At 43.1% G+C, this 27828-nt stretch overlaps 2 protein-coding genes across 2 annotated transcripts in view; one reads left to right on the forward strand and one right to left on the reverse strand.

The window, feature by feature from the left end:
• Positions 1–27828, forward strand: part of ABRAXAS1 (abraxas 1, BRCA1 A complex subunit) — a 272612-nt gene that overhangs the window by 204723 nt on the left and 40061 nt on the right. The gene's annotated exons all lie outside the window — the stretch shown is intronic.
• The window catches only part of MRPS18C (mitochondrial ribosomal protein S18C), a 181148-nt gene continuing 153499 nt past the window's right edge, over positions 180–27828 (reverse strand). The window contains exon 7 of the mRNA XM_086961869.1: positions 180–1040. The gene's annotated coding sequence lies outside the window, so the exon portion shown is untranslated. The remainder of the gene's footprint in view (positions 1041–27828) is intronic.

Consider the following 27828-nt stretch of genomic DNA (forward strand, 5'->3'; position numbering starts at 1 on the left):
CCAAAGTGTAATATAAGCAGTTTATTTACACAACGCGTTTCAGCTCAACAGCCTTGTTCACGTGTAAACCAACACAAATGACTCCGGTATTTAAACAAAAGTTCAGCGTTGTCAATCATCATCAACATAAACATAGGACTAGTAAACGAAAATGAGTAAAAAAGAATGGCAGACATGTTGGAATGGTAACGTCAACATTGTATTGCTCTAGACAGTTTAGGCTAGATGTTATCTAACTCCATATGTACAGCAAAATTAATGTACAACAAAATTAATGTATAATACATAAACTAGAGTAAATACTGTTTAGTATTAGTCCTGACTAGTTACTGACTGTATGCCTTACATTCAACATAAATATAGGAGTCGTAAACGAAAAAAGAGTGAAAAGAAGGGCAGACATGTTGGAATGGTCACGTCAACGTCGTGTTGCTATAGACAGTTTAGGCTAGATGTTATTCAACTTCATATGTACCGCAAAATTGTTGTACAGCGAAATTAATGTATAATACGTGAAGTCAACTTAAGCCAAACTAAAATACTGTATGGTATTAGTCCTGGCTAGTTACTGGTCTAACTGTTTGCCTATCATATAGACATCAGTAAACGTACATAAACCTGGTAATACAAGGTTGTTAAACAGGGTGGGTCACATATAATCATATAGTCAATCACAGTAAAATACATGATGTTGATGAACAGTAAACCGTGACCTGTGAGTAATGTGACAAAAAATTGGCCAGGTGAGTGCTCCAACCAGTTTGGGGTATCTTGTCGGTAGACAATATCCGCAGTATACAAGAGGCCAAGTAGTAACCTCTATTAGCCAGATTTCATCATGTATATTGTGAGGCGTTAACAAGTCGATGAACTAGAGTCCTTTCTTATGCATGATGGTAATGATCAAGTGTTGGCGCTGACTAACCGGAGAGTGATATGGCAGGAAGTCGTGGGTCCCAAAGTGAAAACAGTGATTCCTAGAGTGCAAAGGATAGGTACGCCTGTGATAGTGAATTCAGTGATAGGCCCCTCCTTTCCTCCTGTGGAACGAAAAGACATAAAAATATATGTAAATATGACATATTGACAGAAGAAGAGTCGTAACATGAGTAACAGTTTGCAGCTGGAAAAGAAAGTCAAAGCAAATAAACAGTCATATATCTATTCTCTCAGATGACTTGCAAGTTCCTCATCCATGTTGAGCCTCCTGGGAATTTGGTCTGGAACTCTATTATGAGCCTGGATTCACGCTGTCTCAGGCTCAGTACCCTGTCTCCACCCCTAGGGTGTTTGGGGACATGTTCCAATATAAAGAAGTTAAGATCAGCGATATTGGAAAAATGTTGTTCCTCGAAGTGGCGTGCAACTGGATATTTGGGGTCGTGATTGGCAATGGCCCTCAGATGTTCAAGTATTCTCTTTTTGGCAGCACAACTGGTACTACCAATATACCATAATTTGCAAGTACATTCGATGGCATAGATCACAAAAGTAGTACTGCATGTGAGGAATTGGGTCAGTTTTTTGGTGATGCCACCATATTCAACAGAACCCCTGTACTTGCTGTGTTTGCAGGCCTTGCAGTGGCCGCAGGGGTAAAAACCTTCTAGCCCATGTTGAGAGATTTTGGGGTATAGAGTGATGTCATTTCTGACCACTAAATCTCTTATATTTCTATTCCTCTTGTATGTGATCATGGGCCGATCAGGTATACTTTTGCCTAGAATGGAGTCAGTTTTCAGAATCCCCCAGTTTTTAATGAGAATATTTTCGACTTTATCTGTTTCAGAGTTGAAAGTTAGTATAAGTCTAGTGGACTCATCATTCTCACTGGCATCTATGGTAGGTTGTTCCTCAAGGGTTTGTGATCTCTCTATGCCGTTGGCTCTCTCTTTCGCTTTCTTAAGGACCCAGCTAGGGTAGCCTCTGCTTTCAAATCTGCTCATTATGATGTTCTGCTCTCTCAGGTATGCTTCAGTCGTATTGCAGTTTCTCTTGGCCCTCAGCAGCTTCCCGTAGGGGATACTCCATTTGAGAGCCTCCGGATGGCTGCTGTGGGCGTGGAGAACACTGTTGCCTGCGGTAGCCTTGCGGTACAGGGAAGTACAAATCTTAAGGTCTTTTATTTCCTATTGTACATCCAAAAATTCTGTTTGGACATTGCTGATGTTGCCTGACAGAAGAATGTTCTACTTATTGCAGTTTAACTTGGTGATAAAGTTTTCTGCATCAGTTTTAGATCCCTTCCATGTGATGAAAAGGTCATCAATGTAGCGAAGCCACACAATAACCTTTTCAAAGTCCCTCGCTAAGGTGGCACTGCTACGGGTTTCCTGCTCCCAAAATCCCATGAACAGGTTCGCAAAGCTCGGGGCAAAACAAGACCCCGTTGCAGTACCATTGATTTGCCTGTAGAGGGCGCCATTGAAGGAAAAAATGTTGTTAGTCAAGCAAAATTGCATCATTTGCATTATCATTTTAGTGTGTTCACGATAACATAATGGTCTATAGCTTAAGTAATGATCACATGCCTGTAAACCATGTTGGTGATTGATTATAGTATACAATGAATGTACATCTAAGACAAAGATGAAATCAGATTCCCAAACTATGTTCTCAATCTGACATAGAAAATCCTTAGTATCTCTAATGTAACTTGGTAGTGTTGTTACAAAGTCTCGGAGAAAATGATCCACATATTTTGAAATATTTTCACTAATGCTGCCAATGGAGGACACTATAGGGCGTCCGGGAGGATTGGTAGCATTTGTGAAGCTTGGGTAGCAGGTATAGGATTGGGAGTATCGGAAAATCCCTTTTCAAGTAACGATATTCCTCCCAAACAAGGAGCCCCTTGTCTTTCCATGTTTCTAGTTGTTCCCAAATGTTTGTGATACTTTGGTTGTATACATCAATGCTAACGGGTATGTAAAAGTTGATGTCATTGAGTTGTTTGTGTGCCTCGTCAATGTAGGCCTCTTGATCTAAAATCACAATGTTACCGCCCTTGTCTGCTGGACGTATCACTATATTGGTGTCTTCATATAGTGTCTTGAGTGCTTTTCTTTGGGAAAAAGAGAGATTGTGTTTAAAACCCCTATATCTGCTAGTGTTTTTCTTTTTTCTTAAACCAACCAGCTCCTTGATGATACAGTCATGGAATGTGTCTATACAGTCGTGAGGAAGTATAGGCACGAAGGTCGATTTGACCCTGAAGTTGGTTTTAGCTGGGGCATCTTGTGTCAGATTCATATCATCAAGGCATTGGGTGGTGCTCGTACTTTGATTCTCAGTTGTATTGTCATCATAGAGACTGGAAATCGCTAGAAGAGTGTCAACATCACCAATAGTTAGATCAGAGGAACCGGATCTCGTGTTGTTATAGGTATTGTAGTTCTGACCCAATCTTTTTAATTTGTGCCATTTTTTAAGTTTTAGTTTACGCACAAATTTAAAAACCTCTATTCTGGTATCTGTGAAGTTAAAACCAGTGGTGGGGCAGAAAGAGAGGCCTAAGCATAGTGTCTTTTTGTCAGAATCAGAATTAACCTTTTGGATAAATTAACGACAGTTTTATTTACCGTTTTTGTATCCATCAGTAGTTCTTGTTTGAGCGTGTCTTTCTGGTTCCCACTGCGCCCTTAGTTTTGTCGGTATTCCCAACGTTGTCGGAGTCTTATCTTGCGGTTTCTCCTCTTCCTCGGCCTCTGCCCCTTCCCCGACCTCGTCCTCTTGGTTTCGGGGATGCGTATTCCGTTTGGTGCTGTTTTTGTTGATTTTCCTGCATCACCCGGAACTCGTCTAAAAAATTCTTCCTACGTACAACTTCATCGCTGGACGTGCTTTCCACTGTGGTGTCTGATTCATTATCGCTGATAGTTTGGTTGTTGTTGGTGGTTCCACTTGTATTTGCAGAGCCAGTTGGAACATTGTCTTTTTTATATAGATGGTCATACTTGCGGCTAAAGGTTAGTATTCTCCCGCAATCATAATCCGCATAGTCACGATTCATTTTGCGTTGTTTTCTTAGTTTGATTTCATCTTCTTGTTTTGTCAGCCGTTCCTTCATGCTATCAAGAGTTTTTTTGAGTGTTTCTTCATCCATGAGTGTGGATAGTTCTGAGATTATATCTCCAATCTCTTTCAGAAGTGTCTCTCTGTCTATCCAGGCATACTTAATGAGTATTTCTAGCATCCCTTTGGAACTACTGGCTGAATGTTCTGACCACTCTGTTAACATCAGCGGGTTGGGTGTCTCATATGTGGGTGTAATGAAGATTCTCAGACCACGGGGTACCATGGACTGGTCTACATAGTTCTGAAGTGAAGTAACTTCCCACCATTTAGCTAATTCGGCGCGTTTCAATTTTTCCAATCTTCTAACTTTTTCTTCAATGGGTTGACCTTTAGGTTCAGATGTTTTGACATTGCCAGTATTAGTACCACTGGGTTTCCTGCAAAAGAGAGCGAGAGCAGCCGCTCTTCTCCCCGACTCTTCTTCCGACATACTTGTGTTTGTAAAACTGCAGATGACAAATTCGTATAAGATTCCCTTTATCTGTTGCCCCTTCCCTCAAAGAATGGGAAGTTACTTTTGCCACAGTCTAGATATCGCACCCTTATTATAAAGGTTCAAGGGCGGTTACCGCACTTCTCCCAAATCGAAAAGTTTCGGCTAGATTCGTGTGGAACCTCTCGGTCGAGTAAACCCAGCCTTTCAGCCGCTGCCCCGGGGAAAGCCTTATGACTGCGGTCCACCGACCAGTAGCCACAATTTTTTCACACAAGGGACGGACTTAGTTGGCACGGCTTACCTTGTACGAGAGGTGATGCGTTCAGATGGTCGCAAAGGTCCACAAACGTCGGTGAAAATCACCACTGGGCCGGTCCGGTGCACTCCTCCATTAATCCACCAGAAAAAGAGACGCTTCTTCCGGAGTACTGGGATCCATGAAAGTTGGCGCAGATACCGGCGAAGCAATCCGGTCAGTCAATATATCCAAGGAAAACAAAGTTCGTCTTGCGCTCTCAGGCAATCAGGCAATGGAATCCAAAGTGTAATATAAGCAGTTTATTTACACAACGCGTTTCAGCTCAACAGCCTTGTTCACGTGTAAACCAACACAAATGACTCCGGTATTTAAACAAAAGTTCAGCGTTGTCAATCATCATCAACATAAACATATGACTAGTAAACGAAAATGAGTAAAAAGAATGGCAGACATGTTTGAATGGTAACGTCAACATTACCATGAATGAATGAATGAATGTAAGGCATACATTGTAAGGCATACAGTCAGTAACTAGTCAGGACTAATACTAAACAGTATTTACTCTAGTTTATGTATTATACATTAATTTTGTTGTACATTAATTTTGCTGTACATATGGAGTTAGATAACATCTAGCCTAAACTGTCTAGAGCAATACGATGTTGACGTTACCATTCCAACATGTCTGCCATTCTTTTTACTCATTTTCGTTTACTAGTCCTATGTTTATGTTGATGATGATTGACAACGCTGAACTTTTATTTAAATACCGGAGTCATTTGTGTTGGTTTACACGTGAACAAGGCTGTTGAGCTGAAACGCGTTGTGTAAATAAACTGCTTATATTACACTTTGGATTCCATTGCCTGATTGCCTGAGAGCGCAAGACGAACTTTGTTTTCCTTGGATATATTGACTAACCGGATTGCTTCGCCGGTATCTGCGCCAACTTTCATGGATCCCAGTACTCCGGAAGAAGCGTCTCTTTTTCTGGTGGATTAATGGAGGAGTGCACCGGACCGGCCCAGTGGTGATTTTCACCGACGTTTGTGGACCTTTGCGACGATCTGAACGCATCACCTCTCGTACAAGGTAAGCCGTGCCAACTAAGTCCGTCCCTTGTGTGAAAAAATTGTGGCTACTGGTCGGCGGACCGCAGTCATAAGGCTTTCCCCGGGGCAGCGGCTGAAAGGCTGGGTTTACTCGACCGAGAGGTTCCACACAAATCTAGCCGAAACTTTTCGATTTGGGAGAAGTGCGGTAACCGCCCTTGAACCTTTATAATAAGGGTGCGCTATCTAGACTGTGGCAAAAGTAACTTCCCATTCTTTGAGGGAAGGGGCAACAGACAAAGGGAATCCTAGACGAATTTGTCATCTGCAGTTTTACAAACACAAGTATGTCGGAAGAAGAGTCGGGGAGAAGAGCGGCTGCTCTCGCTCTCTTTTGCAGGAAACCCAGTGGTACTAATACTGGCAATGTCAAAACATCTGAACCTAAAGGTCAACCCATTGAAGAAAAAGTTAGAAGATTGGAAAAATTGAAACGCGCCGAATTAGCTGAATGGTGGGAAGCTACTTCACTTCAGAACTATGTAGACCAGTCCATTGTACCCCGTGGTCTGAGAACCTTCATTACACCCACATATGAGACACCCAACCCGCTGATGTTAACAGAGTGGTCAGAACATTCAGCCAGTAGTTCCAAAGGGGTGCTAGAAATACTCATTAAGTATGCCTGGATAGACAGAGAGACACTTCTGAAAGAGATTCGAGATATAATCTCAGAACTATCCACACTCATGGATGAAGAAACACTCAAAAAAACTCTTGATAGCATGAAGGAACGGCTGACAGAACAAGAAGATGAAATCAAACTAAGAAAACAACGCAAAATGAATCGTGACTAGGCGGATTATGATTGCGGGAGAATACTAACCTTCAGCCGCAAGTATGACCATCTATATAAAAAAGACAATGTTCCAACTGGCTCTACAAATACAAGTGGAACCACCAACAACAACCAAACTATCAGCGATAATGAATCAGACACCACAGTGGAAAGCACGTCCAGCGATGAAGTTGTACGTAGGAAGAATTTTTTAGACGAGTTCCGGGTGATGCAGGAAAATCGACAAAAACAGCACCAAACGGAATACGCCTCCCCGAAACCGAGAGGACGAGGTCGGGGAAGGGGCAGAGGCCGAGGAAGAGGAGAAACCGCAAGAAAAGACTCCGACAACGTTGGGAATACCGACAAACCAAAGGGCGCAGTGGGGACCAGAAAGACACGCTCAAACAAGAACTACTGATGGATACAAAAACGGTAAATAAAACTGTCGTTAATTTATCCAAAAGGTTAATATCTGATTCTGACAAAAAGACACTATGCTTAGGCCTCTCTTTCTGCCCCACCACTGGTTTTAACTTCACAGATACCAGAATAGAGGTTTTTAAATTTGTGCGTAAACTAAAACTTAAAAAATGGCACAAATTAAAAAGATTGGGTCAGAACTACAATACCCATAACAACACGAGATCCGGTTCCTCTGATCTAACTATTGGTGATGTTGACACTCTTCTAGCGATTTCCAGTCTCTATGATGACAATACAACTGAGAATCAAAGTACGAGCACCACCCAATGCCTTGATGATATGAATCTGACACAAGATGCCCCAGCTAAAACCAACTTCAGGGTCAAATCGACCTTCGTGCCTATACTTCCTCACGACTGTATAGACACATTCCATGACTGTATCATCAAGGAGCTGGTTGGTTTAAGAAAAAAGAAAAACACTAGCAGATATAGGGGTTTTGAACACAATCTCTCTTTTTCCCAAAGAAAAGCACTCAAGACACTATATGAAGACACCAATATAGTGATACGTCCAGCAGACAAGGGCGGTAACATTGTGATTTTAGATCGAGAGGCCTACATTGACGAGGCACACAAACAACTCAATGACATCAACTTTTACATACCCGTTAGCATTGATGTATACAACCAAAGTATCACAAACATTTGGGAACAACTAGAAACATGGAAAGACAAGGGGCTCCTTGTTTGGGAGGAATATCGTTACTTGAAAAGGGATTTTCCGAAACTCCCAATCCTATACCTGCTACCCAAGCTTCACAAACATGCTACCAATCCTCCCGGACGCCCTATAGTGTCCTCCATTGGCAGCATTAGTGAAAATATTTCAAAATATGTGGATCATTTTCTCCGAGACTTTGTAACAACACTACCAAGTTACATTAGAGATACTAAGGATTTTCTATGTCAGATTGAGAACATGGTTTGGGAATCTGATTTCATGTTTATTGTCTTAGATGTACATTCATTTTATACGATAATCAATCACCAACATGGTTTACAGGCATGTGATCATTACTTAAGCTATAGACCATTATGTTATCGTGAACACACTAAAATGATAATGCAAATGATGCAATTTTGCTTGACTAACAACATTTTTTCCTTCAATGGCGCCCTCTACAGACAAATCAATGGTACTGCATTGGGGTCTTGTTTTGCCCCGAGCTTTGCAAACCTGTTCATGGGATTTTGGGCGCAGGAAATCCGTAGCAGTGCCACCTTAGCGAGGGACTTTGAAACGGTCATCGTGTGGCTTCGCTACATTGATGACCTTTTCATCATATGGAAGGGATCTAATACTGATGCAGAAAACTTTATCACCAAGTTAAACTGCAATAAGTACAACATTCTTCTGTCAGGCAACATCAGCAATGTCCAAACAGAATTTTTGGATGTACAATTAGAAATAAAAGACCTTAAGATTTGTACTTCCCTGTACCGCAAGGCTACCGCAGGCAACAGTGTTCTCCACGCCCACAGCAGCCATCCGGAGGCACTCAAATGGAGTATCCCCTACGGGGAGCTGCTGAGGGCCAAGAGAAACTGCAATACGACTGAAGCATACCTGAGAGAGCAGAACATCATAATGAGCAGATTTGAAAGCAGAGGCTACCCTAGCTGGGTCCTTAAGAAAGCGGAAGAGAGAGCCAATGGCATAGAGAGATCACAAACCCTTGAGGAACAACCTACCATAGATGCCAGTGAGAATGATGAGTCCACTAGACTTATACTAACTTTCAACTCTGAAACAGATAAAGTCAAAAAGATTCTCATTAAAAACTGGGGGATTCTGAAAACTGACTCCATTCTAGGCAAAAGTATACCTGATCGGCCCATGATCACATACAAGAGGAATAGAAATATAAGAGATTTAGTGGTCAGAAATGACATCACTCTATACCCCAAAATCTCTCAACATGGGCTAGAAGGTTTTTACCCCTGCGGCCACTGCAAGGCCTGCAAACACAGCAAGTACAGGGGTTCTGTTGAATATGGTGGCATCACCAAAAAACTGACCCAATTCCTCACATGCAGTACTACTTTTGTGATCTATGCCATCGAATGTACTTGCAAATTATGGTATATTGGTAGTACCAGTTGTGCTGCCAAAAAGAGAATACTTGAACATCTGAGGGCCATTGCCAATCACGACCCCAAATATCCAGTTGCACGCCACTTCGAGGAACAACATTTTTCCAATATCGCTGATCTTAACTTCTTTATATTGGAACATGTCCCCAAACACCCTAGGGGTGGAGACAGGTTACTGAGCCTGAGACAGCGTGAATCCAGGCTCATAATAGAGTTCCAGACCAAATTCCCAGGAGGGCTCAACATGGATGAGGAACTTGCAAGTCATCTGAGAGAATAGATATATGACTGTTTATTTGCTTTGACTTTCTTTTCCAGCTGCAAACTGTTACTCATGTTACGACTCTTCTTCTGTCAATGATATGTCATATTTACATATATTTTTATGTCTTTTCGTTCCACAGGAGGAAAGGAGGGGCCTATCACTGAATTCACTATCACAGGCGTACCTATCCTTTGCACTCCAGGAATCACTGTTTTCACTTTGGGACCCACGACTTCCTGCCATATCACTCTCCGGTTAGTCAGCACCAACACTTGATCATTACCATCATGCATAAGAAAGGACTCTAGTTCATCGACTTGTTAACGCCTCACAATATACATGATGAAATCTGGCTAATAGAGGTTACTACTTGGCCTCTTGTATACTGCGGATATTGTCTACCGACAAGATACCCCAAACTGGTTGGAGCACTCACCTGGCCAATTTTTTGTCACATTACTCACAGGTCACTGTTTACTGTTCATCAACATCATGTATTTTACTGTGATTGACTATATGATTATATGTGACCCACCCTGTTTAACAACCTTGTATTACCAGGTTTATGTACGTTTACTGATGTCTATATGATAGGCAAACAGTTAGACCAGTAACTAGCCAGGACTAATACCATACAGTATTTTAGTTTGGCTTAAGTTGACTTCACGTATTATACATTAATTTTGCTGTACAACAATTTTGCGGTACATATGAAGTTGAATAACATCTAGCCTAAACTGTCTATAGCAACACGACGTTGACGTGACCATTCCAACATGTCTGCCCTTCTTTTCACTCTTTTTTCGTTTACGAGTCCTATATTTATGTTGAATGTAAGGCATACAGTCAGTAACTAGTCAGGACTAATACTAAACAGTATTTACTCTAGTTTATGTATTATACATTAATTTTGTTGTACATTAATTTTGCTGTACATATGGAGTTAGATAACATCTAGCCTAAACTGTCTAGAGCAATACGATGTTGACGATACCATTCCAACATGTCTGCCATTCTTTTTACTCATTTTCGTTTACTAGTCCTATGTTTATGTTGATGATGATTGACAACGCTGAACTTTTCTTTAAATACCGGAGTCATTTGTGTTGGTTTACACGTGAACAAGGCTGTTGAGCTGAAACGCGTTGTGTAAATAAACTGCTTATATTACACTTTGGATTCCATTGCCTGATTGCCTGAGAGCGCAAGACGAACTTTGTTTTCCTTGGATATATATATATATATATATATATATATATATATATATATATATATATATATATATATATATACAAACAAAAGTCCTGTGAGTGTGGCTCCCCACACGCTTTCCTCCTCCAGGTACAGATCTCTCGACACCAAAAGGTAGTGTTTAAAGTGGTTTTATTCTTCCCTCACCATCAGCATGACGCGTTTCAGCCGTAAGAAACAGCCTTGATCATATATATATATGTATATATATATATGTATATATATATATATATATATATATATATATATATACCAAACAATTCCCACCACTTCCGTGTTCCGGCGAAGAAGGAACTCAGACCACCACAGCAATTCAGGCATGATTTTAGTTTATTGTGTTTCCCGCGCAGCCTGCAACGACGCGTTTCGGGATTTAAGAGCCCTTGATCACATTCAGCTTATTACACGTCACTGTTACTTTTTATACATCTTTAACACACTGTGCACACCCCCTTGTTTCCGTGAGATGCAGGTCACATGACAAATAAAAAGGAACAACAGACTATCATGTGTCTTGCAATTTGCAAACATAGAAATGACTGTTTAAATGCATTTAGAAATTACACAGTAAATCGTATAAATCTATTTTCAGCAGATTAGTTGTTAACATTCAATAAACTAAACATCATCTGACAGGATCAATCCTTATTTGATATATTTATACAACTATTCTATTAGAATGCGTGCTATAGTTTAACAATAAGTACATTTGCGATAATGTTTGTTATCTATGTAATGCAATTGTACTATTTAGATCCTCTTTAGTCAGATAATCAAAAAAAGTGCTTAAGTGCTACTTATTTGGCGATAGTGCAAGTTTATACTATAAAGTGCTAGATAACGTGTAACTGTGCAAAGATAATAAATATAAAGTGTCCTGTGTGCATTTTATATTAACATAGTCAACAATACCAAAATTCATAGCAAATCAATAACATATATCTTCATTGATAAAATGGTTTTCTCCAGCCGGATTAAAAACCTCTATTACAAATGTACATAAGATATTAAAATATGCCATAAAAATATATTTTATCAACAATGTCAATATAAAATTATATTTTTCAGATAGAATCAATAGAGAGAGTAACCTTTGCAGATATAATATACATACATGGGCAAATGATAAAGTGCAAATGCGGTGTACCTATAATACATTGTGGTTTATACTTGTAATACATTGATATGTACTTAGGAAGTATTGCTGTTATATACTCTTTACAGGTATATGTACATATCCTCCGAATTATTCAGACCCCGTGGCCATTTACTATCTAATTCTAGGATGAATTTGGTCTCTAGCTGCCTGAGTTTCCTTTCTCTATTGCCACCTCTTTTGCATTTTGGGACAGCTGCAATAACAAAATAAGAAAGGCAATTGATGTCTTTATTATGGCACTTAGAAAAGTGCTGTGCCACGGGATAGGCAGCATCATTGTGGAGGATGGCCCTCAGGTGTTGTAATATCCTGACGTGCACCTGTAGCTTTGTGCTTCCCACATAATTCAAACCACAGGTACACGCCAGGATATAAACAGCAAAATCCGTTTTACAGTTAAAACTAACCTTGATAGCAATAGGGGATGTATTGAATGGTGTCTGATAGGATGTCTTATTACAACCGAATTTGCAAGCACGACATAAAGTGCATTTTCTAAAACCCCTTGAAGGTTGTAACCAAGGTGTTGGTTTTATCATCTCAGGGGAATTTTTATCCAGATCATTGCCCATGGATCTGCCCTTTCTGAAGGTAACAACAGGGGGAGTGGTTAGCCGGTCGCCCAGGACATTGTCTGTGAGGACAATAGGCCAGTGTTTTTGGACAATAGCTCTGATTTTCCTCTCTTGTCGTGAATAGGTCATGATTAGTCTAGGGTTATCAGAGTTGGTATTCACATCTCTAGATGTAGATTCAGTAGACCCCTCTTTGAAGAGACTAGTTCTTGGTCGTTTGTCAGATTTGCTGATAGCATCATTGATGAGCTTACTGCTATAACCTCTCATTGTTAACCTTATACGCATGTCTTCAACACACTTACGAAAATCATTCTCATCACTACATATACGTTTGAGTCTGAGGACCTCACCGTAAGGTATACTAGCGATGAGGTGCCTAGGATGTGAACTGTTGGCGTGTAATGTAATATTACCTGCCGTAGATTTTCTATATAAAGTACTTTGTAGTCTGTTGTTTACGACCTGGAGTTTGACATCCAAAAACTCTATTTGTGTAGTGTGGATGTGGGAAGTAAAAGTTAAATTGAGGTCGTTGTTATTGATCTCATTTATGAATTCCTGTGCAGTTATATATATATAGATATTTTTTCAGTCAAGGTAATCAGAGATCCTAAGGAGCTCGCTATCACGAGCAGTAGAGATTTCATGAGACTAAAGCATAATCAAAAGATGGAATACTCGGCGGTCATGAAGAAAATTAAGGATCGCATTGACATAGTGGTGAGGTGGTCAGACAAGGGGGGGCAATGTGGTCCTCTGGCCACTTGACATGTACTACAAAGAAGCAATGACTCAACTGCAGGACAGGAATTGTTATGCCCGCATTAGCACCACAAACATTGTCAGTATACAGGAAAAATTCCATAGATGCCTATATGACTGGAGAACTGAAGGATTACTCTCTAAGAATGAGTTTGAGTTTTTGAAAAACAACTACCCGGTCACCCCTCAACTTTACCCGATCCCTAAAATGCACAAAAACTGACAGTGTCCCCCAGGAAGGCCCATCATATCGGCCATAGGAGGACTGTTTGAAAATACGAGCAAGTATATAGACTTCTTTTTGCAGCCAATTGTTAAATCCTTACCTGCTTATATAAGAGACACAGGAGATTTCCTGAACAAGATCTATGATTGCGCTTGGTCTGATGATTATGTGTTCATGACACTTGATGTACAAAGTCTTAACACCAGTATAAGGCACTCAGATGGCCTTAACGCAATGAAGCATTTTCTGAGTACACGTGAGATAGGCCTGTACCAACACACCAACATGTTGTTTCAGTTGACCGAATGGTGTCTAGACAATAAAATGTTCACATTTGACAGACTGTTCTACAAACAGACATAGGGCACAGCCAAGGGTACTTGCTTCGCCCCCAGCTATGCTAATTTGCATATGGGCTGGTGGGAGACGCAAGTACTCATGAGGACACACCGCACCCATATGTCTGAAAATGTCATTCTTTACTACCGGTACATAGACGATATCTTCTTCTTGTGGAAAGGCAGCGAGCAGAGCGCACTTGACTTTGCACAAGAGATAAATGACAACTCACTCAACCTAGAATTTACATTTACAACAAGCAAAACCTCCATTGTCTTCTTAGATCTTGAACTTTACATCAGCAATAATAAAGTACAAACGCAGACATACAGGAAGCCGACATCAGGCAATGCGATCTTGCAGCTGCAAGCTTTCCCCCACAAAGCCTCACATCAAGTACACCATATGCGGAATGCTTAAGAATGAAGCGCAACTGTAGCACTCAAGAGGGTTTCACTAAATCTAAGGAAAACCTTTTTAACAGACTGAGTGAAAGAGGATACAAGAAGCATACACTAGAAACAGCTGAACAAAAATGCTCAGGAAAGAACAGGGAGGATCTAATCCAAACAAACAAGACCTCGCAATCAAAAGCAGACAAATACACTGATGGGACACCTAGAATGGTCACTAGCTACAGCACATACCACTCTAACTTACGTAGGATCATCTGCAAACATTGGCCGGTAGTGCGCACCGACCCCACCATAGGAGAAGCCTGTGCTAAACTCCCCAAATTAACATTCAGAAGGGCCAAGTCTATGAAACAGGAATTAGTTGTAACCGCACCTGTACGCACAACAGGTCAGAATTGGCTTAATTCACAAAAGGGTTCTACAAATGCAGTAAATGCAAAGCCTGTCGACATGGTACCAACACGAGGACAGTTCCTTTAGCCCTTAGAAAGACACCACTAGAAATCTGGGAACACTTTATATGTAAAACCTATTTCGCAGTATACGTTCTGGTGTGCAGTTGTAACAAAAAGTATGTAGGGAGCACAATTCATTCAGCTCATGTGAGGATCCTTCAACACCTACGGGCAATAGTCAACGATGATCCCGCATATCCAATGGCCCGACACATCAACACACAACATGGAGGGAAAATAGAGGACCTGACATACTTTGTCATAGACAGTGTCCCTAAGAACCCCAGGGGAGGCAAATGGGACTAAGGAGATTAGAGTCCTGGTATATTATTCTCCTGGACAGTAAAGCACCGAATGGCCTGAACTCAGATCACACAACCAAGAGCACCCCCAATGGCGTTGTCTTGGCATCACAGAACCGCGCACAACACTGTGCAAATCCCACTGCCCACTTGGGTTTAATCCCTCCAGCGGTTCACTACTGTTGGATTCCACTCAGCCCACACACTGCAGGAACGTGGTATGTTCCAATCCACATCCCGACTCACCAGCCACTCACGAGATGTTAACTATGAGTGTATCAATGACCCAGGAAAGGGTGTGGATTATGAGGAGACACCGAGTCATCCACCCCTGTAGATTGAAGAGTTCACTGCTCCCTCCTCCACGCTTCCGCACCTGAATAAACAACAAGGAAAATACACTTCACAATCACGTACCTTTCTCAGATACCCCAACATCAGTGACCATGTCCTGCTAAAACAATCACGTTGCACTTACCAGTTGATAGTGCAGGTTTGGTATCGTGGAGACTTCAGTCAACAAGCAATTCACATCCAAGATAACGTCTCTTGGATTCAAGTAGCTGACTGTAAAAACAGGGTGTCTCTCTTAACGTTTCGTTTTTAGGGGAAAAACATGTCTCACGCCTGACATGAACAAAAAAACCCTTCCTGCTACAAACTACGCGTGAAAAACCGGGACTTGGGAAGGGACTTCGAGTGTTACGATAGCGAGTTGGCTATTCCTACACTCTGGATCGGATCTTGATCCACCGCGTCTCCTCCGTACCTCGCTACTCACAAGTAATGTCAGACGGGAGGGAAACAGGAGCCCCTAGAACCCCCCAGCCCAACTAAAACGGGAAATATAAAAAGCACCGGAAAGGGACAAAAACGGGGAAAAGAGACTCTATCTCACTAGCTCACTAGACAGGGAAAACGAGGGAAGGGAAAAGGACATTAGAAGCCCAAGGCTCGAGCTCCAAAGAAAGGGGGACAAAACAGTTCTCACGAGCCCGTGAGAACGAACGAAGCAGATCCAGATAACACAGGAACCAGCATCCAGGAACCCACACATTAGCAATAACAAGCAATGACAGTAAGGTAGGACTGACTTATATCCCGAAACTGGTAGATCATGTGATAACAGTTCATGGTCACTGAAAGAGGACTGGACCCGATTCCTAACAACTACAAAGAACTTGCCATCAACACTTAGGACAACCTTCCTAATTAGATGTAATAAATGCCTGAGCTTGTGAGATCACACACGTACATATGTAGGGAAATGTTATCTGCACATACAAACTAGCAGGCGCATGGTGGGAAACCAATACACTCTATTGTTTTTGTAGATTTCCTTATCACTTGTTTTTGATTTGTCACATTATTAAAATGTTTTCAAATTTGTGCCTCAACCAACAAATATGATCGAATGTATTTGTATAATTTTATGGATTGATGTTTCTTCTAAATGATACAATGTGAACTAGAAGCAGCATTGCACAAACTCACCATGACTTGCTTTTCCTGGTTGCATGTATTTTTTCCATTACTGTGGCCGTCAAGTTGGTTACCATGGCAATTAGGTTTTGTTTACACCTTGTTTGTTTCTATAATTTACTACACTGTAGTGAGCAGAGATGCGAGCAAGGCGGACACGTCTGCCGAAACGCGTCGTCCATCACGGAGGAATAAACACTTATTCTTGAAAGCATCATCACCCATGGTGTCGGCGCCTGTTTTTTTACTGTGTCAAGCAGGACTGGTAGCAATATATATATATCTCCTATTGGCGGTTGCCAGTAGGTAGTTATAGTTAGGACCAAGTTTCCATAGGAAGAGCATTTTTTGTTTTGCTTATAACTTTGGCGTCGTTTGATGAATCTTCATGAAATTTTCCAAACTAATTCTTTGTTCATATCAGCTCCTATGTTGAAGGTTTGGGGGTGATTCGTCAAGGGGGGGGGGGGTGGGGGGGGGCTGAGAAAAAAAGGGGGGTCCCACAACGTGTTTTCTCCTTGTTAATTTCAATAGGAAACTTTAGACAAGGCTACAGGTAGAACGGGTGCACTGAATTACACGAAATGTGGCAGGGAGAAGGGTCTAGGTCTAGAAAGCACACTTTTGTTTATTTGGTGTAAATCCGTTCAGTAGTTTTTGAGAAATATTGAAATTTATAGATATTGATATTTGGGAATTCTGCCATCTGATTGGCTGAGGCGTTACGAGCTTGCTGCTTATTGGCTGCGAGCCGTTGCAACTAGGAAGTGTTGGCCGCCATTTTGTGATTCCGTTGAAGCGAGCATGGGGAAAAAAGGGCGAAAAAAGTAGGAAAGAGGAGGGTAGGTGTACTGTAACCTTTGTGGGGTGTTTAGGGTGTGCTATAGAGTGGGTGCGAAGCAAAGTATTCACCCTTACTGATGTAAAAGGGCTGGACTATGGAAATTTAGTGAGGTATTGCGTAGAGTATGATGCTGCTAAGGTGAGCTACTGCGAGATTCTGGGATTAAAGCGTGAGCCCAAACTGTGCGTCTTATGCTGTGAAGTCGTGTGTTCTGGCCGCTGCACTACAGCTGTGGAAGTAGTATCAGCATGTGTTTATACCCACTAGGACGATGTACTAACCTGTACTGGTCTGCAAGTCCTGGGTACTGAAAATATGTGAGGTATTGTCTAGAGTCTCATGCTGCTAAGCTGAGCTGCCTCCAGACTCTGGGATGAAAGCGTGAGCCCAAACTGTGTCATATGCTGTGAAGTTATGTGCTCCGGCTGCTGTACCACATCTGTCCAAGTAGTGTCAGCATGTAGTTATACCTACTCGGACAAACTTTTGTTTCGAACATTGTAACTTGTGTATGGTGCTTAGGGGGTGTTATACAGGGAGTACGAAGGTAAATTCACACGTATCAAATCAATTCGGTATTTGTGAAGTTCAACCTACTCACTCCTACGGGTCTGATGGCGCTGGGGGCGTAAGCTGAGCTGCTGCCAGACTCTGGGATAAAGCTGCTGAAGTACTGACCCCGCTTGATCTGAAAGTGCTGGATAAGGAAATAAAGTGAGGTATTGCCTAGAGTGTCATGCTGCTAAATAGAGCTGCTGCTGGACACGGGGAAGAGATCATGAGCCCAAACTGTGTGTCCTATGCTGTGAAGTCATGTGCTCTGGGTGCTGTGCCGGTTGTACGGCTTTACAACGCGTGCTTTTACACCGCGTGCCGTTACAACGCGGTTTTTCAACACAAGTCGTTACCGCGACTTGCGTTGGAGGGGGTGCCGACTTAGGAATTTTTTAATTTACTATTCCAACACCAGCCTACGTACAGTAGGGAAGGTGTTGGATAGTAAATAAAAAAATTCCTTGTCCTGCAGCGCCCTCCAGCGCAAGTCGTGGTAACGACTTGCGTTGAAAAAACCGCGTTGTAACGGCACGCAGTGTAACAGCCGCGTCGTAAAGGCTGTTCCCCGCTGTGCCACACCTTTCCAACTTGTATATGGTGCTTAGGCCGTGTTATACAGGGAGTGCAAAGGTAAATCAATACGGTATTTGTAAAGCGCAAACTACTCACTCCTATGGGTCTGAAGGCCCTCCAGGCCGGCATGGAAATTATGTGAGGTATTAAGTGAGCTATTGCCCCACATGGTGCTGAGCTGAGCTGCTGCCGGGAGCAGGGGATTAAATTGTGAGCTCCGTGCTCTGAGGCATACCTGTCCAAGTAGTGTCAGCATGTATGCCTACGTACTAGGAGGAACTTTTGTTTTAAACAGTATGACGTCTGTAAGGCAATTGGGGGTGTTACAGAGGGAGTGTGAAGTTCAATTGTGCCGTTTTGAATCAATACGGTATTTGTAAAGTGCAAACTACTCACTCGTACAGGTCTGCAGGCGCTGGCGGCCGGGGTGGAAATTAAGTGAGGTATTGCCCTGTCACATGGTGCTATCCTGAGCTGTCGCTAGAGCCGGGGATCAAAGCGAGAGCTCTGTGCTACAAAGTCAGATGGTCTGGCGGCTGCGCCTCAGCTGTGTGGAGATTACATTTTGGCGAGGGTCTGGGAGTTGCTGTTACCTGGCCCTAAAATAGCGGGCCTAAGTTGTCAGTTATAGGGTGGTTCTAAAAAGAGCCCTTGTGTTCATTAGTTGGAGCTACATATAAGTGCAGATGCACAGCTTCAAGTTATTCAGAAAAACTCTATTTCTCTGATCTGTGAAGTGTACTCCATCACTTCTGTAGATATCAGCCATATCAAAACGTATGTTGTTGTTGTAGATGGACCCCATTCTATGGTCTCTGAGGTATGCAGACTCAGCTTTGTTGACTTTCTTCCTAGATTTTTCAATCTGAGGACAACCTTTTGACCATTTCCACTTCTGTCTTTGGCATATATTGGAATATACAAAGACAGTTTGAGGCAAACGTAACATCAATTGTCCAAAGATGTCCTTCATAAGCATTTCCAAACCTACTCCAGTCAATATGCTTAGGTCATTTCCACCACTATGCACAATCATGAGGTCATGGTGTGGAAGATGCAAAGAGGTTTTAACCAAAGGCAACAATTGGTGCCACTTAAATCCTCTCTGTGCAAACCATTTAATGCCCACATTTTGTAAACCTAGGTCTAAGTCAAAACTTCTCTGTTCTGCATACCTCTTGCACCAGAAAATATAGCTATGTCCTACGATCCACACTAGCATTTTGAAGGTATGGCTGGAAAGTATGGAAAGATGTCTGTAGTTCATGCAGTTCCTTCGTAGAATAAGATTTATTTATTTGAAAGTTTTATACAGCACGAACAAGACCCTTACGGGTATCAGAGCGCTTTACAGTAAATGTGTATAGGTATAACAACTCAATAAAAATAAGCAGGACTCTAAGAATAAAGTCAAAAAGCTAAATAAAGGAACAAGGCACAGATCTAACATTATGACTATAACGGATCGCATTGCAATAAATGTGTTTAGGCATATCAAAACAATAAAAATAAGCGGGAAAGTAAGAGTAAAGTCAAAATGCTTAATACGTGAAACACACTGTAAATCAAACATTATGGATAAGCAGGACCATATAGATTGGCAGCAAGGACAAACATAGATAGAAGGGAAAGTCAGATAAGGTGCAAGACCGAACCGGTGGGTATTGAAGGATGATGGTAGACCATTGATGATGAAAAAGTCACAATGAGTGGAATAAAGCTGTACATAAAAAAGATAAGCATTCAATTGGTAGGTAAGCTAAATGGAATAGGGGCTCTCCACTGTCAAGTCAAGCAATATTTATGTAAATTTTGCCATGAGGATGCCTTTTACTTCCAGTTTGAAGGAAGGGGTGGAAGGGTTCCGTCTAATTTCTGGTGGCAGAAGATTCCAAATCCTGGGTGCCATTCCTGAGAAGGAACGATTATACGTTTTTTTCTTCTTGAATTTTTGTTGTTTCAGAAGGAAGTTTTCCGCACTTCTTGTTGATCTAGATCCTCCAGATATTGTGAGTTTTTGTGTGAGGTAGCTGGGTGCACTATGATGTAGGGCCTTGTGCGTCATGCAAGCTATTTTCAGGTGGATTCTGGCTTCAAATGGCAGCCAGTTTAGAGATTTTAGATCCGGGGAGATGTGGGCCCTTTTTTTCGAGCCAGTGATGAGTCTCGCTGCGGCGTTGGTGGAGGCTCTAAGAGGAGCTGTGGCGGTTCTGGGGAGACCGCATAACGAGACTCTGCCATAGTCCAGCCGTGGTAGAACTAAGGCCTGCACCGCTAACTTGAAGTCATTTCGGGGTATTAAGCTTCCTTGGTGTGTTAATCTGAAAGTTTGCTCCCTTCGTTGCATTAATAATATGCTTCTGCATATTAAGGTTACAGTCCAAGGTTATACCCAGTGATTTCGCCGAGTCCACAATGGTTGGTTGAACATCTAGTGCTGTAAGGTGTTTTATCAAATTGTGCATAGTGGGGACTTTGGCGGGAGGAGCAATGAGGAGGAATTCAGTTTTTGAGGCATTCAGTTTGAGGTGATTCACTGCCAGCCAAGTTTGGGTGGTCTTAAGAGTATTGTTGAGCAAAGTAATGTCGTCCAAGGTATTGATCTTGAGGTAGAGTTGGGTATCGTCTGCATACATGTGGCATTGTACGTTGGATGTTTGTAACAGATCGGTAAGTGGTTCCATGAAGAGGTTGAAGAGTGTAGGGGATAGTGAGGAGCCTTGTGGGACTCCTAGCTTAACCGGAACTGGTTTGGACAGTGTGTTGTTGATCTTGAATTTTTGAGTCCGGTTTTGCAAATAGGAGGTGAACCAGTCAAACACTGGACCTGAAAGACCCATTCGGTGTTTCAACAGATCTATCAGGTGTTTGTGTTTGACCGTGTCGAATGCTGAGGAGAGGTGTAATAGGATGAGGAGACATGCTTCGTTACGATCAAGGAGTTGAAGTGCATCATCATTGATGTGTGTCATGGCTGATTCCGTGCTGTGATTTGCACGGAAGCCAGATTTGTGTTTATTTAGGAGGTTGAAGTGGTCGATATGTTTTGTCAGTTGGTGATGCTCACATTTTTCCAAAAGTTTGGCCAGGGTGGGAATATTGGAGATAGGGCGGTAGTTGTTGAGGTCCATGGGATCAGCTGTGAGTTTCTTAAGGATGGGAGACACTTGCCCTATCTTTAGGGAGTCAGGGATGCAGCCTTGTTGAAGAGAGCTGTTGATGATCTTGATCCATAAAGGTAGCAGCACCGGTGTAAGATCTTTAACCGCATTTGCGGGGAGAGGGTCAGTAAGGTGATTTGAAGGTTTCAAGGTACTGAGAAATTTGTCTATAGCTTCTTCAGAATAGGTGTGAAAGTATGCCCATGTTGCATCATTTTTCACTGTAAGCTTGGATGGGATTTGTTGAGAAGCATTTGGGGGTGGGGGGGGGAATTGGTGAGGGGGCAAGATTGAGAGATTAGGTCCTTGAGGAGATCTTTCTTGATGTTCTCCATCGAAGTGGTTAGAAAAGTCATCACACAATATTTGTGGGTGAGTTAGGTCAAGAGGCCGTTGAGGTTGGTCCTTAGATTGCCTTTTGATTAATTCAAAAAGATTTTTTGGTCGATTTCTTGCCTGGTCAAGTTGTTGGCTAAAGAAGTCTGCTTTATTGCGTTTGACCATGTGAAAATAAGCATTTCTCTTTCCATTTAGAGTCAGGAGGTGCTTGGCGGATGGTACTGATCTCGTTGCGTTCGGCAGTTCTGAGAGATCGTCTGTCCTCGTTAAGGAGACCGTTAAACCAAGGTTAAGAGTCTTTCGTGGAGACTCTCTTTAGTTGCAGGGGAGCAAAATCGTTAATTATCGAGGTCAAGGAGTTTAGGTAGTGGTTAGTGAGGTCAGTTACGTTAGAAGTTCCAGCAGGGGGTAGAAGTAGGTTCTTGCTAGAGGCGGGTAACGAGTTTGTGTTGAGCTTTTTCCAGTCCCTTTTCCAAACCTTGGGTTTTGTAGCTTGGGCAGGGGTCAGCTTGATTGTTTCATTGATGAAGAAGGTGATGATCTGATGATCAGACCAGTCGCAGGGGAGGATCGATTCCAGATGGGTGGAGTCAGCCTTAGAGATTATTAAGTCCAAGATTGCGCCTTTGTTGTGTGTAGGACTATTGCATAATTGGATGAGGTCTAAGGCGTTGAGGACGTTTTTGAAGCTGTTGACTACTGTATCACTAGGGTCGTTCCAGTGGAGGTTAAAGTCACCAAGGAAAATTTGTGTATTTTGTCGACCGGTGAGTGATGTGATCAGGTCCATGAGGTGTTCTGTGAATAATAGGTTATCGCCAGGTGGGTGATATATGATGTAGAGCGAGCAGACCGGTTTACCATTACTATTGATGTCGAGGCTGATGTATTCACAGGAAGGGAGTAACGAGGGTATGGCTCTGTTTATGGTGATGTTGCTCCGATGCATACATGCAATACCCCCTCTACTCTTGCCCCCTGCCCTGTCTAGTCTGATGATGTTATAGTTAGGGGGAACTAGGATGTCGATGAGGGGCGAAGAAGAATCTGAAAGCCATGTTTCAGTGAGAATGATGAGGTCCAGGTTAGTCGAGGTAATGAGGTTGGCTAGGTCAGTTGCGTGTTTCGATGCCGATCCACAATTCAGGAGTGAGCATTTAAGACGGGGGTGGCAGGGGATGAGGTGTGTTCCTGGGTGAGTGGGACTTTACAGAGATTATTGACGATGACTCTTCTGTTGTTGTGAGTTGAGGGCCTGTGAGGGTTTGCAATGATAGAGGGGATGAGCTTATGTGTGCGGGGATCGGTGGTAGTAGAGGGGGATTCGTAGGAGAGCAGGAGAGAGAGAAGATCGGTTTTGGAGCGATGATTGTTAGTACGGGAGGGTAGGTTGCGGGCGGGTACTGATAACCATCTAGGAGCCATGTGTTTGGTGCTGTGGGGGTGTGTGGGGGACTTGTTAGGAATGTTGGATCTTGGAAGACATGGATGATTCGATAGCATGATTTTAAAAGCGTGGAGGTCTTATTTGATTAGATGAAGTGTGGAGATGATCTCATCAAGTCTAGTGTCTTTTGGGGATATGTTGGTGGGGGAGAAGCGCTGGGTGTGTGTGTCTGGGGTGTCATCTGGATGGGTGAAAATGCTAGTGCCGGGATCTGTGCTTTCAACTCTGGAGCTGTGTGCGTGTGTGGTAGGGATATTGATGTGGATGGGTGGGTAGAGGATTTGCCATGTCAGTGGCAGAGGTGGAAGGAGGCTTATGTTGTTCAGAGGGTGATCTGGTGTCTGGGAAGTCAGGGGATGGACAGTGGCGTGCATGGCACAGAGCTGTGGTGGCCTTGTTGGCTTGTGTCAAGTACATGAAAGGTGTGGTATTACGAGTGGGGGAAGGAGGGGGAACTATGATGGTTCACGTAGTGGGTTCCGTTGCTAATGGGGGTGGGTGATTAGGATAGGTCGAGTTGGAGGGGGATAGGTTGAGTTGTATGGAGTCGATGATAGGTATGGTGTTGTGAGGTGTGACTTGGTTGTGGGGAGAGATGATGCGGGGGGATAGAAGGGGAGTAGGCGTGGGGAGCTGTGGTCAGGCCTAGAGAGGAAACCGTAGAAGTGTGAAGTGCAAGGGTGGTCTCTGCCATGATGGGTGGGGGGAGCTTGAGCTGTTTCGGTGTGGTGTTGTTAGTAGTGTAAGTGGGGGTGGGGTGGAGGTCCGGGTAACTGGGGTCCCGGAAGCTGGTGAATGAGAGGAATCAGAAGGGGGGGTAGATGGGGAGTAAGGGTGGGGAGCTATGGTCCGGCCTAGAGTGGTATCTGTAGAAGTGTGATGTGCAAGAGTGGTCTCGGTCATGATGGGTAGGGGGAGCGTGAGCTGAATCGGTGTGGTATACTGCTCGTTGTCTAATTGGGGATGGACGTTGGGGTAACTGGGGCGTGGACGCCGATAGGTCATAGGAATCAGAAGCCTGCGGTGGACGGGAGGCGGGGGGAGGAGGAAGGGATATGGCTGTGTCATCCTTACTAGTGTTGGTGAGAGTGTAGGTGGGAAGTGGAACAATTTGTGGTTTATCCACTTGATCTTTAATGATAGGAAAGATGTTGTCTAGGAGGTTTAAACTACGGTCAGTGGCTTGTATGAGGATGGTACCATTATTATAGATAGTGATTGTTGCTGGAGCTTGAAAGAGTTGGGAAGGGGAAATATAAATAGCTAAACCGTGTGCCGATTTTCTAGTGAAGGAAACCGGAAAAGTGGCTAGGAGTACTTTCCTCCATTGTGCTCTCCGTTTGTTTAAAGATGAGGAACTACTTTTTTTTTGCCGTACAAAACGATACCTGATTGGGGAGATGAAAAGCATAGTTTTTTAAAAGTAGGGTGCACATTCGTTTTGTGGAAAAGCATCTTTGTGATTGGTAAAGAAAAAACAGTTTCAACGTGGAGTACATATCATAGGTTAAAATTTGCTCAAGTCAACCACATCTGCTACTTGCATTTGGAAGGCACTGTTCGAACTTAAAACTATTGTGAACTTTTAACCTGCACGTGCCGTTAAATGTTCGAGAAAATGTTGCAAAAAAATATCGGTAGGTTTAAAAAAAATTGACCTTTTAACCTGCACGTGTTCTAGAAAGTGTGTTGATAGAATACGTTGCACTGCTGACTTCTCTGTGTCGTTGAATATGAAAAAAACTGTTTATATGGAAAATTAAAAAGACACTAATAGAGAGAAGTTTTGAAACCTAAAAGAATCAATGAAGTATTCTAATTTGTTCTTTACATGTATTTATGTGTGGAGGAACAAAATGATAGAAACAAAAGCACCAGGAAGAGGAAGAAGCAGGGAGTGGGACGGGGGGAGATGGGCACAATGGCACACATGCACAATCAAGTACAGCACAAGTATAGACAAACAATGGCCAAAATGAAACACACCAACAAGGAGCACAAGTCACACAACCCGACAAAATCACACCACTGAATGAGCATAGAAGTGAAAACCACGCTGCAGTCATGCAGGATGTGTACAAAGGCCGGTTGTGGGATGTCTGCGACCGTAGTCATCATGGATGAGATGCCCAGCACGTGGCACATGGACGGGTTCACTGTGTGTTACATTTCCAAACAGCTGCTCCTCCCTCCCACGAGCCCCCACACTTTTGTACGGTGCGCTGTTGTGTCCCGTGCACTCATACAGCACAGCATTGTAATGCCTATTCAGGCATGTTCTGCGGCATTCCAACTACACTATGAGAGTGCCGTTTGGTGGTGGTGCATGCCACTTTACAATATCGTGTGCTGCGGCCCTGGTGGCAGGCCACACCAGAACACAGAGACACACTTACTGCACTTCCTGCACACGGACATGTCCGAGACACCCCGTTCCCCTTGCCGGATAGGCACACCCCTGCGCTGACCTGTGTACGTCGGACCAGTACACGTCTGTTGTGCATGCAGGAGGATGTGTGCGTAGCAACATGCCCAGGGTCGCTGCCAACGCTGAGGTGACATGGTAATGTCTGTTGAAGACAGCGTCTGTGATGTTGCAGGGCCCGTGCCTATCATGCTAACACAATGACCACAGGGACACACTTGCTCAGATGCGTGTTTAGAGGGCGTTGGCGGTCCTGGGGTTGTTGCGATGAGTCTTGTGGCCCTCATGGGTATCCCTGTATCATGCTCATTGACTCTATGGCACCGGTGGGTGTATGGTGTGGCTCTTGGCTGTGTTTCCTTTCATGCTGCAGGTAGTCGTGCTGCTTAACACCAGCAGAAAGCAGGTGTAAAATCCCTGGTGGTAACGTGGCTAATCACCAGACTTTGTTTCGCATTGCAGTTGTTGTGAAAGTTGTGATGTGATTTTTTCGTGTGCAGAATAATATAAGAACTGGGCAGTGTATCCCCGTCAAGATCCAGCACCTGACACACTATTCCCAATCAATATAAATACAATGAGATTTCTTCATTGATTTTGTGTGTACACTGTAAGTGCAGCCACTACCTCAGTGCATTTCAATACAGGATTTTAATATTTAGAATAAATCGGAAAGGTGCACCTCATGTCTTTTTGCACGGGAACGGCTACTCTGCATTTCATTATCAGCACTTTAATGCTACTAAAGTTGAGATAAATCTAACACAGTATTCAGAAGTTGGTGCAAACTGCAGAGATCACCAGTATTCCCGCGATAAGTGCCCCAAATTTTAACACCCTGGTGGATACCATTAAATAACAGTAATAAGAACAAGAAAGAGTTGCACAGCAGTTAAGAAAACAACCAAAAAAGGTTATTACATTTTTTTTGTCTAAGTTCATTTTTTTATAAACATATATAAACGATAAACTATTTTCAAACTTTATTTTTTTATTAACATATATAGATATAAACAATAAACTAATAAACAAAATTTAACAAAAAGTAATACAAAAGAACCAGGCGGAAGACTCCTGTGAGGACCATGGATGTCAACGACAGAGGCTGGCAAACAAAGCACAAAATAAGGACGTGCGTAATGTGCATATCAAAGGACTGAGAGAGAGAAACAGAAAAGGAAAAACAAGCCAGAGAGGGAAGGAAAGAAAGGGAGTGAGAAAGGGAAAAGGGAGAGAGAGATATAAGGGAAGGAATGAAGAGAGAGAGAGAGACTGTCGCCTCTGCGCATCCATGAGCAAATAATTACCTGGTGCCACCGGAGTGTGCAGCAGTGGGCACTCCACGTGCCCGTCAAAAGTCCGTCTATCTCAGAGGTGTTGCTGAGTCCGGAGTCATGAATGGCAGAGACCAAATCAGCTTCTTCACGGATCTCACAGATGTCGCTGAGTCATGAATGGCAGAGACCAAATCAGCTTCTCCATGGATCTCACAGATGGAGCCGAGTCATGAATGGTGGAGACCACATCAGATTCTCCGCGGATCTCTCAGATGTCGCTGAGTCCTGAGTCATGAATGGCGGAAACCACATCAGCTTCTCCACGGATGTCACAGATGTCGCTGAGTCCTAAATGGCGGAGACCACATCAGCTTCTCCGCGGCCTGGCAGATCTCACACATGTCGCGGAGTCCTGAGTCATCAATGGCGGAGACCACCTCAGGCTTTGGTGCTGCTAAGCCTGTTGAACTCAAGTCGTGCCACGTGGTGGTAGGCCCCTGATGGCCATATGAGTTTCGGTTGGCACTAACCCTATGCATATGAAGTCCGCGCCAAGGGGATGGTAGGCCCCTGACGGCCATACAGCTGAGGGTGCGACTAACCTTCTGCGCAACTTTTTATGGACTCTTAATAGTTAAGACCCGTGGAGCATCCGCCATCCAGTCAGCACTGGCAATAAAGGGTGTGACGTTGTCGATCTATTATATTTGCGTGCTCACATGGCCTGT

The sequence above is a fragment of the Lissotriton vulgaris genome, chromosome 3_1 (assembly GCF_964263255.1).
Source record: "Lissotriton vulgaris chromosome 3_1, aLisVul1.2, whole genome shotgun sequence".
Taxonomy (NCBI): domain Eukaryota; kingdom Metazoa; phylum Chordata; class Amphibia; order Caudata; family Salamandridae; genus Lissotriton; species Lissotriton vulgaris.